Source organism: Lissotriton helveticus, chromosome 6 (assembly GCF_964261635.1).
Source record: "Lissotriton helveticus chromosome 6, aLisHel1.1, whole genome shotgun sequence".
NCBI lineage: Eukaryota > Metazoa > Chordata > Amphibia > Caudata > Salamandridae > Lissotriton > Lissotriton helveticus.
Window position 1 is genome coordinate 1,549,856,155 of NC_136067.1, and position 15,528 is coordinate 1,549,871,682.

The 15,528-nt window shown below is 45.8% G+C and overlaps 1 protein-coding gene across 5 annotated transcripts in view; it reads right to left on the reverse strand.

Moving 5' to 3' along the window:
- CFAP61 (cilia and flagella associated protein 61) overlaps positions 1-15,528 on the reverse strand; it is a 2,132,686-nt gene that overhangs the window by 572,317 nt on the left and 1,544,841 nt on the right. The window lies entirely within an intron of this gene.

Below are 15,528 nucleotides of genomic sequence, written 5' to 3' on the forward strand. Positions count from 1 at the left end.
ACGAAATACCATACTTAACGCACACAGCCATTGAGGAAGGAGATGCTGCACCCATACCACTATCGTCAATGCTTTCACACACTCGCCAACCTCTACATAAGCAGGATATCAATACGATTGACACCACCGTTAAAGCTTGGAAGAAATTGGCCAGATTAGCAGGCAAAGAGCCATTATACGCGCCAGCGATGCCTCTTCCTCATCATCAGGCGCTCTCTGTCACGGGGGAGAAAGTAGGAATGTCACTACTGCGACAAGTAGGCATCGAAAAAATGGGGGACATGTTCCATGAGGGCAAGTTTCTGAATGCAGTAGACTTGAATTATATTAAGAATAAAACTTTGCTGTTTCTATTTACACACTACCGGCTGCAACGCGCTATGCAAGCCTTTTTCCCGACATTTCCAGAGGAACCGGAAAGCCTGCAGTCACTACAAATGGTCATCACCTCGCAAGATACCTCACATTTAGTGTCTAGACTGTACGCCACAGCACAAGCCGAGATGCCAGAGGCTGGTATCAGGGCTAAGGAGAGGTGGGATGAGGCACTAGAGACCTCACTAACGGAAGAGGAGTGGCAACAAACATGCGCACTAACACAGATCCTCACACCTAACGGTAATTTACGAATTATCCACTACAAGTTTATACATCAAGCATACTACACACCGGAGCGTATGTATAAATTTGGCCTTCAAGATAATGACAGGTGTAAGCGATGTAATGCGGGGGGAGCAGGTTTCACACATCTGGCTTGGTGTTGCACAGCTGTACACTCTTACTGGCAGGAGGTAACTACTGAACTATCTACCATGTTACAGGTCGAGATAGACTGTACAATTAGAGTTTGCTTGCTGGGAGTGCTCCCACACCTAAGGGCTACAAAACGTAAATTCTGTGCGATAGCGCTGTTATTAGCCAAGAGGCAGATTGCACAATGCTGGCACAGCAGGCAGACAACCAAAACGAGCAGGTGGCTACTGGATATGACACGTTGCAGGGATAAACTACAGACTTATGAGGAGGAGTTACCTATCAGGGCTAGGCCCAAAGATTTCTGGTGCTATCTCACAGAATATCTAATGTCACGGAACACAGAAGAAGAGGGTTCACCATGAAATGAGTTTGAAGGTGGAAATTAGTACGGCATCGGGTCCCGTGGGGTCCGGTCTGCCGACACCTGAATGCATATTGTTATTATATAAGAAGGAATGTAGAAGTCTCAATTTGGTTATGTTGATACTGTGGTAAGTTCTGAATCCACAACTGTCATGTTACTGTTTGTATCGAAAAGTTAAGACCTTAATATTGGCAAAATTGTATAAATGGTCTATATACACGAAGCTGGAAATGTTTGTATAATACTTACATAACGTGAATATGAAGAATTGGCAGCCGGCCCCAGGGTTGTAGGCACGGAGCTGTGTATAACTAACAACTTACAATAAAGGTCTTTTATAAAAAAAAATTAAAAAAAAAAAGTAGTGTTTTGGCTGACCAATAATTGTGGTTACCCTATGGAAGGGGTAAGCCAGATTTTGACAACACGTAGAGTGGGTTGGATTGGCCCTCTTAAAAGATGCTTTGATGGTGATTGCATCATTATAAATTTGCGGTCCCCAAGGTGGGCAAACAATACTCTTAATAACGCACCACCACCTTCCCCCGGGAATTTAATACTACTCTTCTCCCTTTAGGGTATTTTTATAGACATTTAATGGCGATGCAGGAAAATGGTAGTAGGCCTAGAAACTGACCCATTTTAGCCCCCCCCAGTTTACTACTCTATCTCATTTTGCTATCCCATTAGCCAATAGATTTCAGGCCCTGAGTAATCTCAATACTAACGATTGACATGAGGGACCTTTACAGTCTAGTCAGGCAGAATGGGTAAGATACAAACTTAAAAGCTCTTTAACGGGAACTAAGAATGGCGATGATTTATTAAGTAAGGCCGAACCATGTGTGATAGAGCAGGGTGGAGTGCTATCTACTATTGTAACTTTGACACCAACCACCCCCAGTGATCCAAATGCATTTTAGCAGATTCGATTTTTACTAGTGAAGTGGTGGGTCACGAAGTACCCCTTTGGGAAGCTCATGAGGTTAATACCGGTAACGGGTACCTAGTTACCACTTGGAACATCTCTGGCTTTAGGAGCAAAATAGGCACACCATCATGGTCTGACTTTATTTTGGCCTAACATGACATCATATGTCTACAGGAGACGTGGAACATTGAACCAATCTATGTACAGGGTTTCACCACATACTGGCTCCCAGCTCTGGCTTCATCCTCAGGTAGAGTAAAGGGCGGTCTTTTGATCTTGATCTCCACCAATTTGAACAAATGTAAGATTAAATGTTGTACTACTGTTGGTTCTCATTCTCAGATTATGTGGTTGGCATCCCCCGTGGGCAAAGATGTTATTTTGATCCATTTTTATAATAATGTGTTTAACTCTACCCGTGGGTCAGTTGTCTATGCCCTGGAAAGGGAACTTGATAAGCTGATCAGTACCATTAGAAAATCGATCACCATTCTTTGGGTTGGTGATTTTAACGTTCAGGCGTGTCCACTATCCCTGACCAAAGTTTGTGGGCACAGGAGGCGGGAAACTGACGATGATTGTTATATGCACTTCCCCCATTGTGAAAACGGTACAGCATTAAATAGTGTTATTGCTAAGCTGGATTTAGAATTATTGCACTGTGCCACTGATAAATATGTGAAATGTCCCACATTTACAGGAAGAATTGCTATGTCCAATATTGATCATATTATAACTTCGTGTAATAGTGTATATTTGTTTTCATTACCTTGGATAACGGATCAACGAACTAGGGATCATAATAGTATTTCTCTTTATTTATTATGTCAGGGATTTAAAAATTCAACTGGTGTTTCTTATAGCCCATGCATTGCCCCTATTAGACCAAATGGTGTCCGGATAAAATGGGCTGGTTTGGACCCATCCAAAATTCAGAATGTTATCATGCAATGCCAGAATGAAATCCGACTCTGTCTAGGCGATGAGGTTGATCCACAATTGATGCTTGCAAATTTCACTAAGATCAATAATGCTGTTGAAAGTCTCTTGACGAAACCAGTCCGCTGTAAAAATCTAAGGTGGGCTGGTTCGATAGTAATTGCACTGCAACTCTACATCATCTTAAACAAGCCCTGGGGTGCAATCCGAGATACCCGGATACAATTAAGATCTTACGTGCAGAATATGTTTCAGCCCTAAAAGCCAGAAAAGCAGAGCTTCAAGAAAAAGCATGGAAAAATGTAAGTTACGCAGTTGACACCAAGAATAGTATATTGTTCTGGGATACGGTTAATAGTACCTTTTTGAAAGATGATCATATACCAGAACTTAATTCCCATATTAACTGCAATTCCTGGGTAGAATATTTCTCAAAAACGTTTAATCCAATTGATAGAGACGCCTTATTCATTTTGTCTTCCCAATTACCCACTCATTGGCCAATAATACCTCTGTCAATTAATATAGAGGAGGTTATTGAGGGTATAACTAGTAGTATGGGGGGGGGTAAGGCGAAATAGACCCATGGTCCCCGGTTTTAACTAGAGTTTTTAATGCTGCTGTTGAGACCCAATTCCCATTATCTTGGGGCCAGTCAATAATAATACCAATTCATAAGAAAGGAGTAAAAACTGACGTCCGTAATTATCGTCCAATTTCCTTATTGGATTCTTCTAAAAAGATTATGAGTAGGGTCATGCTTTCAAGACTAGAAGCTTGGGTCATAGAAAAGTCGATCGTCACACAAGTGCAACACGGGTTTAGAAAAGGAGTTGATACACTAGAGCAATGTGTCAACTTGGATCTTCTGATAGGCAAGTACACCCAAGCAAAGGAGAGTAATCTATATTTATGCTTTGCTGACCTCAGCAGCGCATTTGACTTGGTAGACCACTCTATATTCTGGCCCCTACTGTTAGAAATGGGTGCTCCCAAAGAGATAGTTTATTTTCTAGCCAGATTATATGGGGAGTTGTCAAGTATGGTGCGGTATAGTTATTCAGGTGAATATACCCCCTATTTTAAAGTTAAAAGAGGCATCCGCCAGGGCTGCGTGCTGGCACCACTACTTTTTTCATTGTTTACCAATGATGTAGATGCAGCCCTGAAATTATCTGAGTCGGATGCACCGAGGGTGGATGGGAATCCCATTCCAATTCTCCTGTATGCTGATGACGCGATTTTACTTTCCCGTACCCCTATCGGGTTACAGCGTCTCATTGATAATTTTACTGTTTTTATTGCTAAAAGAAAGCTTTTAATTAATAAAACTAAAACTTTTGTTATGGTTTGCGGCAAGAACCCAATAACATCTAGATCCTTTTATATAGAAGGTTCCAAGGTCCAGACAGTTAAAACATTTTGTTATTTGGGTATTATATTTGTGGGGAACAGGTCACGGGCACAGGAACAGGAAAATGTTTGTTCCAAGCTGATGAGAGATGTTAACGGTATTTTTAGATTTGCCGCTAATCTGGGCAACTGCCGTATCAAAGATATGATGACAATCTATGAGGTAAGATGTGTTACTGCTGCTCTTTACGGCGCAGGTGTCTGGGGACACTGTCAAAGTAACCTATTACAACAAACCGAAAATTCCTTTTTAAAACGTTTGTTGTGTGCCCCACCATCGGCCTCCACGGAACTTATTCACCGTGAAGTGGGCATTAAATATATCTCAGATTTGGTTTCATTACGGCCTCTTTTATTGTGGAAATCTATATGGGCGAAGGAGGAGAACAGGTTCACCCAAACATTAATATGGGACTGACTTAAAATGGAGAACTGTTTAAAAATACCTTGGCTTAGTTACATTTGTTACTGGTTTAAATCCTTATTTAATTGTGATATTCGGCTGGATCCTGCGTGTGTAGACTTTGTTGCCAGAACGAAGATAAAATCAATTCTATTAGCCCATAAAACAGAGGTTCGTTCCTGTGTAATTAAGAACCAAACAACTTTTATATTTTATCAGCAATTGGAACTTAAACAGGGTTTCCAAACGTATCTGTCAGTCGTGACAAGAGTGTCACACCGATTTGTGCTGACACGTCTAAGATTGGGCACTGGACATCATCTTGTTAATTTCCCAGTTATGAAACAGTGTTCTGCTCAACTATGCCCTTGTGATGGAATTACACGACAAAGCTGCTGCCACTTGTTATTATTTTGTAAATTCTATTCACATTTTAGAAAATTCTATCTAAAACCATTCTTTTTATATTATAATATAAGATCTACTAAAGCAGCCATGAATTTGCTTTTTAGATTAGAGGACCCATGATTGTGTTTTTATTTAGCTACATTTCTTTTGAAATCTATTAGTGTTAGGAAATCTATGATCATTGACACTTGACTGTATGATTTTTAGGGCCTCACATGTAACTATTTGCACTTGCACTTTTTGTATTAGGACCTATACATGTTTATGTAAATCGCCAGGATCCATACATGAACTATTGTACTTGCACTTTTTGTACTAGAATAACTATATGTTTATGATTTTTTATGTATACATACTTCAACAGTTCTATAGTTTTATACTCCATAATCATAATTGTAGATTGATTTTATGATTGTATCGCTTATATGGTTGATTTATTTAACTGAATAAAATCTTTCAAACTTGAGTCTAAGGTATGCTGCCTTCTCAGTCTAATAGCGCCAGGATATCCTTTTCAGGGTAAAAGTTTGCGCTTTACACATTCATTCATCATCATCTACAAATTTTAACAAGCACTGAATGTTCATTGCATTTCCAAAGATAATTTCGTCCTAGGAAATTCTACTGCACAGTATAAGTGACATTTGTAGTTAACCAGCGAAGCAAAAACAGGTCTAGGTAAGGGTACTCCAATCTGTAAGAATTGGATCGGCTACCTCCAGTAGAAGTTCCTATTCATGGTTTGGGGACGTTCGCCCTTTGTACTCGTCTGATGTTTTCAGATGAAGCACTAGAGACTACTGTTAGACCAACTCCTACTGGGATGCAGGTTGGTGAGAACAGCAAATTGATGTATTGCTTTGCAGGGATCCTTCATGCAACAGCCAGTGGTTTTCGGTCAGCACTTCTGCATCAGAAGAAGATGTGAAAGGACTGCTGCTGTTGCTGCAGTTGTTCTTTGAGGTGCCTCTTCCAGTATGGGATGCAAGTACACCGCTTGCCGTTGCAAAACCCTTTAGATTGCATTTCTAGGAATTCTTCTCTGTTTTCCAGACTCAATGATTTTAAAAGCTTATGCCTTTGTCTTCATCTTCTCAATCACCTCATCTGGTTAGAAGTCAAACAGGGTATAATCATTAAAAGGCAATTAAAGCATCTTCTGCTGAGCTTGAAGTGTTGAGGACGTCAGCCACCACAGCAAAGAGAGGTGGACAGACACACAAACCATGACAAATATAAGTAGTGGCAAATCTTGCTTTATCCTAGGCCATTCAAAGCAGATTAGCTGAAGAAATATGCTGGCTCAAAATGCAGTGGCCTGGCTGCTGTTCAGCGGCCGGTGTAGGTAAGCACGGTGGGGCGGGAGAGCATGGAATTTGATGGGATAGGATTTATTTATTTTTCTCTATTCTGTCGTCTATCGGCTCCCCCAGCTCCTTCCGCCCCGCCCCGCCCCACTGCCCTTACCTGCATCGGCCGCTGCCTGTCTTTGGTCTTATTCGCAAATTGCATTGGCTTCCTGTCGAGACGCATGTGCAGTTTAAAACATTGTGCACCACCCATAAGATCCTTTTTTCCTAAGGGCCCGCATCCTGTCCAATCTAGTGTTCTCATACAAGCCTTCTCGGGCATTGAGTTCAGCATATCGCAATACGGCCTCTGTTCCACGTGTTAGGAGAGTCGGAGCAGGAGGCCTTTCTTTCTGTGCTAAGGCCCCAGCCCTTCGGAATGCACTCCCTCTGTCCATCAGGAGTGTGCAGAACCACTAGACTTTCAGAACAATCCTGAAGACCTAGTTATTTCCTGCAGCACTTTGTGTGATAGGTCGCTTTTAGTAGTGCGCTCTTTTAGGACTAGCGTTGGGAAGCCCCGTTGTTGGGGCAGCTACACGTTGTACACATCTTAACATAACATTGACATAACATAATGCCCTTTTTCATTATTTTCTGGAAACTGTCCCACTTTTTGTCGTTAAAACTCTAAGACATAGGTAATGGAATTCCACAGGATCTGCTCTAGCAGCTAAAAGGGTAGATGAACCTGCAGCACTGATGCTGCCAACTGTTTTTTGAAAGACCTTCCTGCACAAAAGACCCACAGTCCTGCTTCCTCTTGCACTGAATTGAAAGAAGTGGAGTCAGATGCAATATATGTTTTTCCCCACCACCAGCAACCAAAGAGAGTCTGATGTGCTGGAGGGTTCTCCTTCAGAAGTTTAGGATCCGAATGGACAGGTATAGACTTCTTATTTAATGCCTTTTACCAGACAAAAAGAGCAAGCATTCACAATAGTGAAGATTGAATCGAAGGCTCCAATTTGGGATAGATTTAAGTGTTACTGATAAATTGATGAAATAAGTTATGGTATGTCTTTAAGATGTTCACCAAATAGTTCAACATAATGGTTGAAAAGGATGGGAGTTCGGAGCATCACACAACATTAGGGCGAGATCCGAGAATGTATTAGCAATTTTCTGAAGTTGGGAGCACTCTCAGAGATACGATTGAAAACATGTCATGACTATCCCTGCCTCGTCTAACCTGTTTTTATAAGGCACAAGGAGAATAGGATTGTCTATGGTGTTGAAAGCAGCATTTAGTTCCAGTAAATTGAGAAGACAGGGGTAGTCTTTAGCAATGGTGCAGAGGATATCATGAATCGTCATTAGTCTTGCAGATAAATTCCTGTGATTGGCTCAAAAACCTGATTGAAAGAAGTACAATAAGTAATTTCCTGAAAATTATTATTTAGTTGGGAGGCAAAACATTTTTCAATAACCATAGCAAGAAGGGGGAAACTAGAGATTTGGAAGTCGTTTTTTAACATTGTTGGGGTTGACATTAGGTGTTTTTTTAAAGGAGGGGATTTATGTGTGAAACTTTAAGCCACAGTTTTGAAGAGAGGAGTAGATCAATGTTAGCCAATGAAAGAGAAATACTTCAGCAACGAGTATTGCAATAGCAGAAGGAATCATATCACCAGAGTTTTAAGAGGGTTTTGAATATGAGTCAGCAGAGATAAAAGTCATCTTCCTAAATAGGAGAGAAAGAAATCTTGAGAGACATACGCTTGGTGTAAAAATTAGATGAGTATGTAGAAGTAAGTGTATTTGATAGTTCTGCACTGATAAAATATTTCTTATTAGAGACAATCAATTCCTGTCTATATCTTACTTTTATTGGAAAAGTACAATAGAAACATTTTACTTCTAGATTAAGAAGGGCCAGAGAGGGAGCTTGAGATTTAATGATTGTAAACAGGACCTGAAGTCCATTGTTAGAACGGGTAGTCTGAGAGTTTTAACATGTACCTTTAGCAGAGAGAATGGAGGCTTTGTAGCTTTTTCTTTTATGTTTAAGCTTGGTAAGTGAGGGAGATGTTTTAGTTATAGTTCCCAGTCTTTCAGGTCTCCTAATTGAAAACTTGAGCACTTTTGAGGGTGAGACTAGATGAGAACCACTTTGAGTTTTTGCGATAATTCAGGGTTCTCCTAGAAAGGGGGTGAAGAGATCATCAATTCTAACTTCAAGGAGAAGAAAACAAGTTACTTACCTGTAACTACAGTTATCCAGTATTGGTATCTTTCATAGATTCACATGCCTGAATCATTCCCAGTCGTCGAGGCGGGAGTCCCACGGTATTAATTTATACAATAGCAGTGCCTTATAAAATTATTTGTAGTAGGCTGAAAAGACTATAGGCCCAAATAGGCCCAAAACTTAGCAGCCTATCTACCTCATTATGTAAAAAGAACTGAAAAGTAGTTCTAACCAATCAGCTGACAGCACCCTCTAGAACCGTCCCAACAGAGGCAGTTCTCCTCAGATTTTCCCAGCACAAGTGAGAAGTATATATCCCTAAAAAAGAAATGCCTTGCCGGGGAGGAGGGTGGGTGCATATGAATCTATGAAAGATACCAATACTGGATAACTGTAGTTACAGGTAAGTAACTTGTTTTCTTATCCAGTATTGGGGTATCTTTCATAGATTCACATGCCTGAATCAGAATAGCAAGCAGTAAAGTCATATCTGTCGTTAGCGGAAGGTGGGAGACAAACCGTAATTGTACCTATCCCCCACACAACCAGAAGGTTATAGAGCATTACAATGTAAGAATACACATATGCAGAAAAACCTTCTTATACTATTGTTAATAATAAAGACAGCATTTGATAAACAGAACATAATAGTAAATCATACACATTTACATAAAACTTCATATAATGTAAGAGACCGTAGAAGAGTCTAACCTTAATGAAGAAGATTCTGCAGCACCGCCTCTCCAACCGCTGTATCATCCTGTAACGCCGACTGCAAACAGTAATGCCTTGTAAACGTTTGGACACTCTTCCAAGTAGCAGCTCGACAAATGTTCTCCAGCGTGACTCCATCAAATAAAGCTGTCGACGCCGACATCATTCTGGTGGAATGCGCTCTGACCTTTCTGACTAAAGGTCTATTAGCCTTTTCATGACAGAATTGTATCACTGAGGATAACCATCTAGCTATAGTTGCTTTAGTTACAGCTTGTCCTAGCGTGACCTGTCCATAAGCAACAAATAGCTGATTAGATTTTCTTATGTCCTTAGTTTGCTGAAGGTAAAACTTTAGACATGGTTTGACATCAAGAGAGTGGAGGGCCATTCTGCCGGTGTGACAGGATCCGGGTAAAAGGTCTTCAACTTTACCGGCTGGTTTAAGTGAAATTGAGACTGTACCTTTGGGATGAATTTCAGATTGGTCCTCAATGTGACGTAATCCTTTGAGAAATGTAGGAAAGGTTCTGAAATGGTGAAAGCCTGAATTTCGCTAACCCTCCGGGCTGAAGTGAGAGCTAGAAAAATAGCCACTTTCCAGGTTAAGAATTTCAGTTCAGGAGGGGGCGTGGCCAACTGCATGGCCGAGTGAGACGTGGCTCAGCGTAGCTCCCACAAGACTGCACTAGATCCGATGCAAATAATTGCTTAAATCCGCTAAAAACCACTGAAATCCGTCCACGGGAGCAGCGTTCAGAGGACCGCAGCAGCGGAGACCAAAAGCGCCGAGATAAACGCTGGAAGAGGGCTGGAATCGGCAGAGAAACGCCACGGGCGCGAAATACCAGTCCCCAAGATGGCGGCTTACGGCGCTCCGCCGGCCTGAAAGCTGTGACCTCCCGGCACTGGAGCAAGTCGCGCCTGGGGCGGCTCCCCATCTGAGGTGAGAGAAGAACCTGGTTGCCACTGGAACCACATCTGCGACCCCCCTCGGTTGCCACTCGGGGGCGCAGACACCGGTGCCGGAGGCAGGCGCTGAGAGGAGGAGTGCGCTGTGCTGAGCCCTGCGCCCTGACCGGGTCCGACAACGGCCTAGATACGAGCCGGGAAAGCCACACAGCTGCGGGAGCAGAGGAGCGGACTGCGGGGAGGCAGCTGAACGGCAGAGGCGCACGGACAGACCTAGCGGTGAGCCCCTCCTCCCATGTGCAGTGCCGCGTACCACTGAGGCGACTTGGACGGATAGAGTTGGGGCCGGCTGACGGGTCGGGGAACCCCCTCCCCCCAGGCCGGCTGAGACTCCGACTGGACGCGGGGTGCGGTGAGTGAGCAGCCGCCCTCCCCCCCTACATATTGGGACATCGTGCACAGTGAGGACGCTCTGTGAGGCAACCAGGGTTGACACCCCGCTGGCCTGAGGAACCTGGTTGGAGGGGTGCTGCCCTCCCTGCGCCCGAACCTCGCCGCCTGCCATTGGGGATTCGGCCGCTTGGAGGAGTCGGGTCCCTCGGACTCTGGAGCCCAAGGCACACTTCCGCGCCTAGGTTGGTCGGGGAAGCGCGTCCCCCCCCCACCCCCGTACATGTGTCACACGGGAGACCCGTGCAGCCGGCTGGAGATCCCCGTCCTGCCTCCCACTCAGCGGCACATCCGGGAGGTCCTTGAGCCAACTGGCTTTTCTCCCCCCCCCCCAACTCTACACCTGCGGCGCCAGAATACATCGCCAGGAAGGGACACATCGCCATAATGGGGAAGAAAGACCCGGTGACAAGACCAGCGAGGCAAGACACCATAGACAATTATGCCACGACACGTGCGCAGAAGGAGACGACCCCTATGGGACTGGGCACTCGCACAGACACCGCCATGCTTCTGGAGGCAATTCAGGCCTCGAGGACAGACATCCAAGATTCGAGAGCGGCACTAGAGACCAAAATAGAGGAGGTGGGCTCGGAAGTCCTTCTGCTACGCCAAGACCTCCGAAACTTGTCGGAACGGGTAAATACAGCAGAGACCAGAATTACTGACGCGGAAGAGTCCCTTACTAAGCTCCAAAAAGATATGACGGAGCTGCAGGCGTCCCACAGACAGCTGCTATGGAGGGTCGACGATGCCGAAAATAGGGCAAGGCGTAACAACCTGCGCTTCGTGGGATTTAGAGAGGGAATTGAGAAAACGGATGTTGCTGCCTTCCTGCACTCCTGGTTAACGTCCATGTTTCCCCAGGCCCCCTTCTCGAACTGTTTTGTTGTCGAACGGGCGCACAGAGCCCTGTTAGCGAAACCACCGGAGGGTGCGAGACCACGACCGATCCTCGCAAAGTTCCTTAATTTCGCATACAGGGATCTTATCCTGAGGGAAGCCCGGAAAAAAGGGGAACTGCGGTTCGAGAACACTAATATAATGATCTTCCCCGACTACAGTCAGGATGTGCAAAAACAAAGACGCTCCTATGACGCAGTGAAAGCGAAGCTCCGAGACTTGAACATTTCGTACATGCTGCTCTTACCGGCGAAACTGAAGGTGTTATTCAAGGGCAGGTCCCATTTCTTCAATCGTCCGGAGGAGGCCTGGCAATGGCTAGAAGAGAGACCATTGCTGCGTGAAGCTGAAGAGGAGGGTCGTAGAATCCGTAATGAGATGGCGGCTGCCAGCTTCCGGAAGAGTCCGCCCAAGGCCCAAAGATCGCAACATCCACGCACGAGACGACAATCGCAGCTAATTACATACCCAGACCAACACACGACGAACAGGGGAGGCCGGAACATGGATAAGTCAGCGGACAGCGACACAGCACCGGGATCTGGGTTCAGCTGTTTGGCGCAACACACGGAAACAGACACTGAAAATGAGGACAGTAATCATATGTCGGACTCTGAGGACCAGACAGAACAATCCCTTCATCCTCTGGTCGCTGCAATCCGAGAGCTGGAACAGGGAGCAACTGGCAACTCAGAAGAGCAAGATGTAGAAACGCAGGACTCCCACTCCTGAGGAAATGTGGAGATAAGATTCGAAACAGCAGTTCTACACTTTGGGACACGCAAGTGGCAAACACTTTTTTCTTTATCTTTAAGGTAGACTCATACCATTTTTCTGTTGAATAAGTTGGCACCTGTAGTGGCCCCTGTGGCTCGAATTGCGCCCCCCCCGCGGTCAGCCGGACCGCTGATTCCCGAAGGGCCATTTGGGAGCTCAAGATAGAGCGCTAGATATAACCTAGTTGGGGTTGTTCGTGGGTGGGCGACAGACCTTCGTCACCTGGCAGTCCTATACGTCAATGTTTGCACGGGTGGGATGCCAGGGAGGTGGAGGTGGGGAGGGGGAGGGGAGGAAGGGGATTGTTCGAATAGTTCTGTTGAATGAGGGTGGGGGGAGGGTGAGGGGACACGGTTAGTTGAATGCAGTCATGGGCATTGGTGGGGCATGTTAATCTCCTGTACAAGCACCCGCCCACACCACTTGGACTTTACTTCAATATGGCAAGTGCATTAGCGACATTACCGGTGGACTGTGGGAAACTCAGCGTCATGACATGGAACGTGAATGGGCTAGGTAACAAGATTAAAAGGGGGCTAGTAAACAATTACCTCAAAAGAATAGGCTCTGACATAATTTTCCTGCAGGAAACGCACCTCAAGGGCATCAACTGCCCCTTTATAGCCAGGGGAGGATACAAGGTACTAGCGCATGCGGGCTACACAACTGACTCTAGAGAGGTAGCCATCATTGTGAAGAATTCCTCCCCGCTCAGTATCACATGCACCTGGGGGGACCCTCTGGGGACCTGTGTGGGGGTTCAGGGGACGTGGCGTAGGCGCACATACACGTTGGTATCAGTGTACGCACCGCCCAAACTGCAGGCTAATACATTTAGGGTAATAGCCAACATACTCCTTGACACTGCAGACACCATTCAAATAGTGGGAGGAGATTTTAACGATGTGATGGATAAGGGAATGGACAGATAAGGAGCATCACACACCCGGGGAAGCCAGACCACCGTGACCCGGATGATCACCACTTTAGGACTCACTGATGTCTGGAGGCAGGTGCACCCTGACCAGACAGCCTATTCGTTCTACTCGGCGGCGCATAAAGTGTTCTCCAGATTAGATTACATATTCATGTCCAGACAGGACCTAACCATAGATGTCGCGGCGGAATATAAGGCGAGGGGACTTTCGGATCACTCACCGTTACTGGTGCAGATGGGACAGACTCGGGGCGCTGACGGGGCCTCCTGACGCCTCGCTGCCTGGGACCTTAAAAACGAGACGGTACGCAAAGGCGTGCGGGCAGATGCGCGAGAATATCTGGCTGAAAATGACAGGACAGTGGACTCGGGTGTGACCCTGTGGGAAGCCCTAAAACCGGTAATGAGAGACAGAATACAAAGCAGACTGGGGGTGGAGGGGAGGAGGCTCCAGTAAGAGGTGGCGACTGTGGAGCACGCCATAGTGGTGTTAGAAAGAGAACATGTGACTACAAGAAGCTCCGAAACTATGCGGAAACTGCGAGACACACAGCGTCAATATAGAGAACTGGTAACTGGAGAGGCAAAAACTCAGAACCTGGCCACCCTCCACCGCCTATATGACGTTGGGGATAAGTCGGGCAAACTTCTGGGGTGGCTTAGCCGAAAGGAACGGGCAGCGAGATGGGTGGAATATGTCCGGGATTCGGGAGGGGTGCTTGTCAACACAGACCCACATATTGCAGAGACGTTCACTGCTTACTATGAGCGCTTCTACACAGCCAGAGACTTGGGCACGTGCGAGGATGCTCTCCAGTACATGGAACAGACTGATCTCCCTGCGCTCGATTCCGAGATCCTCGAGGCTGATGTTACGATAGAGGAGGTCACTTTGGCCATCGCTGGGCTAAAGGTTGGGAAGACGCCGGGCCCGAATGGGTTCCCGGCAGAATTTTTCAAATGCACGGCAGATATATTGGCCCCGCACTTGAGGAACCTCTTCCTGGGAGCATATCAGGAGAGTCAGCTCCCCGCTGACCTCTCACTGGCGACAATCATCCCAATTCATAAAGAGGGCAAACCACGGGAGGACTGCGCGTCCTACCGACCTATCTCTCTTCTAAATACGGAAGTGAAACTCCTTGCGACTGTTCTGGCGCAGCGGCTGAGATCGGTAATCCCAGACCTAATACACCTGGACCAAACCGGTTTCCTGCCCGACCGGGCCACTAAACTCAACCTTAGGCGCACTCATAACTGGCTGCAGGAGGTGAGAGATAGAGAGCCACCGCACTGGTTTCTCTCACTCGACGCTGAGAAGGCCTTTGACTCGGTGCACTGGCCGTTCCTGGAAGGCGTTCTACAAAGATTTGGTTTTGGCCCAAAGTTTCAGACATGGGTCCATCTCCTCTACACCAACCCGCGTGCTAAAGTGAGGGTGAACGGGAGACTGTTTCGCGAAATTCATATTCAGAGGGGCACTCGCCAAGGATGCCCTCTGTCACCCCTCCTATTCACACTTACCATTGAGATACTGGCAGCCAGGGTCCGACAGAATCAACTGATCACTGGATTCCGCATAACGGATACGGATCTGGCGCAGGAGAAACTATCCCTCTACGCAGACTATGAACTCCTACACATCACCAACCCGGACACTACTGTCCCGGAGCTGTTCCTGGAACTGGAACGCTATGGCCGACACTCCGGCTATGCCATAAACTGGCATAAGTCTAACCTGTATGACCCTAGAGGGTGCGAGCGGGGGACGACGTTGCCGGACCGATTGGTGGTTACAACTGAGGGCTTCCAATATCTTGGCACCTACATCACCCTGGATAAGAAACTCTTACTGCAAAAAAACGTAGAGAAGATAATGCTAAACTCCGTTGCTGACATGGAGCGCTGGCGGCTGCTGCCTCTGACACTCTTGGGTAGAGCGGCCATGTATAAAATGATCATACTCCCCAAATACTTATATGCCCTGCAAAATGAATATTATTTAATCCCAGACATGATACTGTATAGAATCCACTCAGACCTCAGGACCTTTCTATGGCTCGGCAAACAGCCAAGGGTAG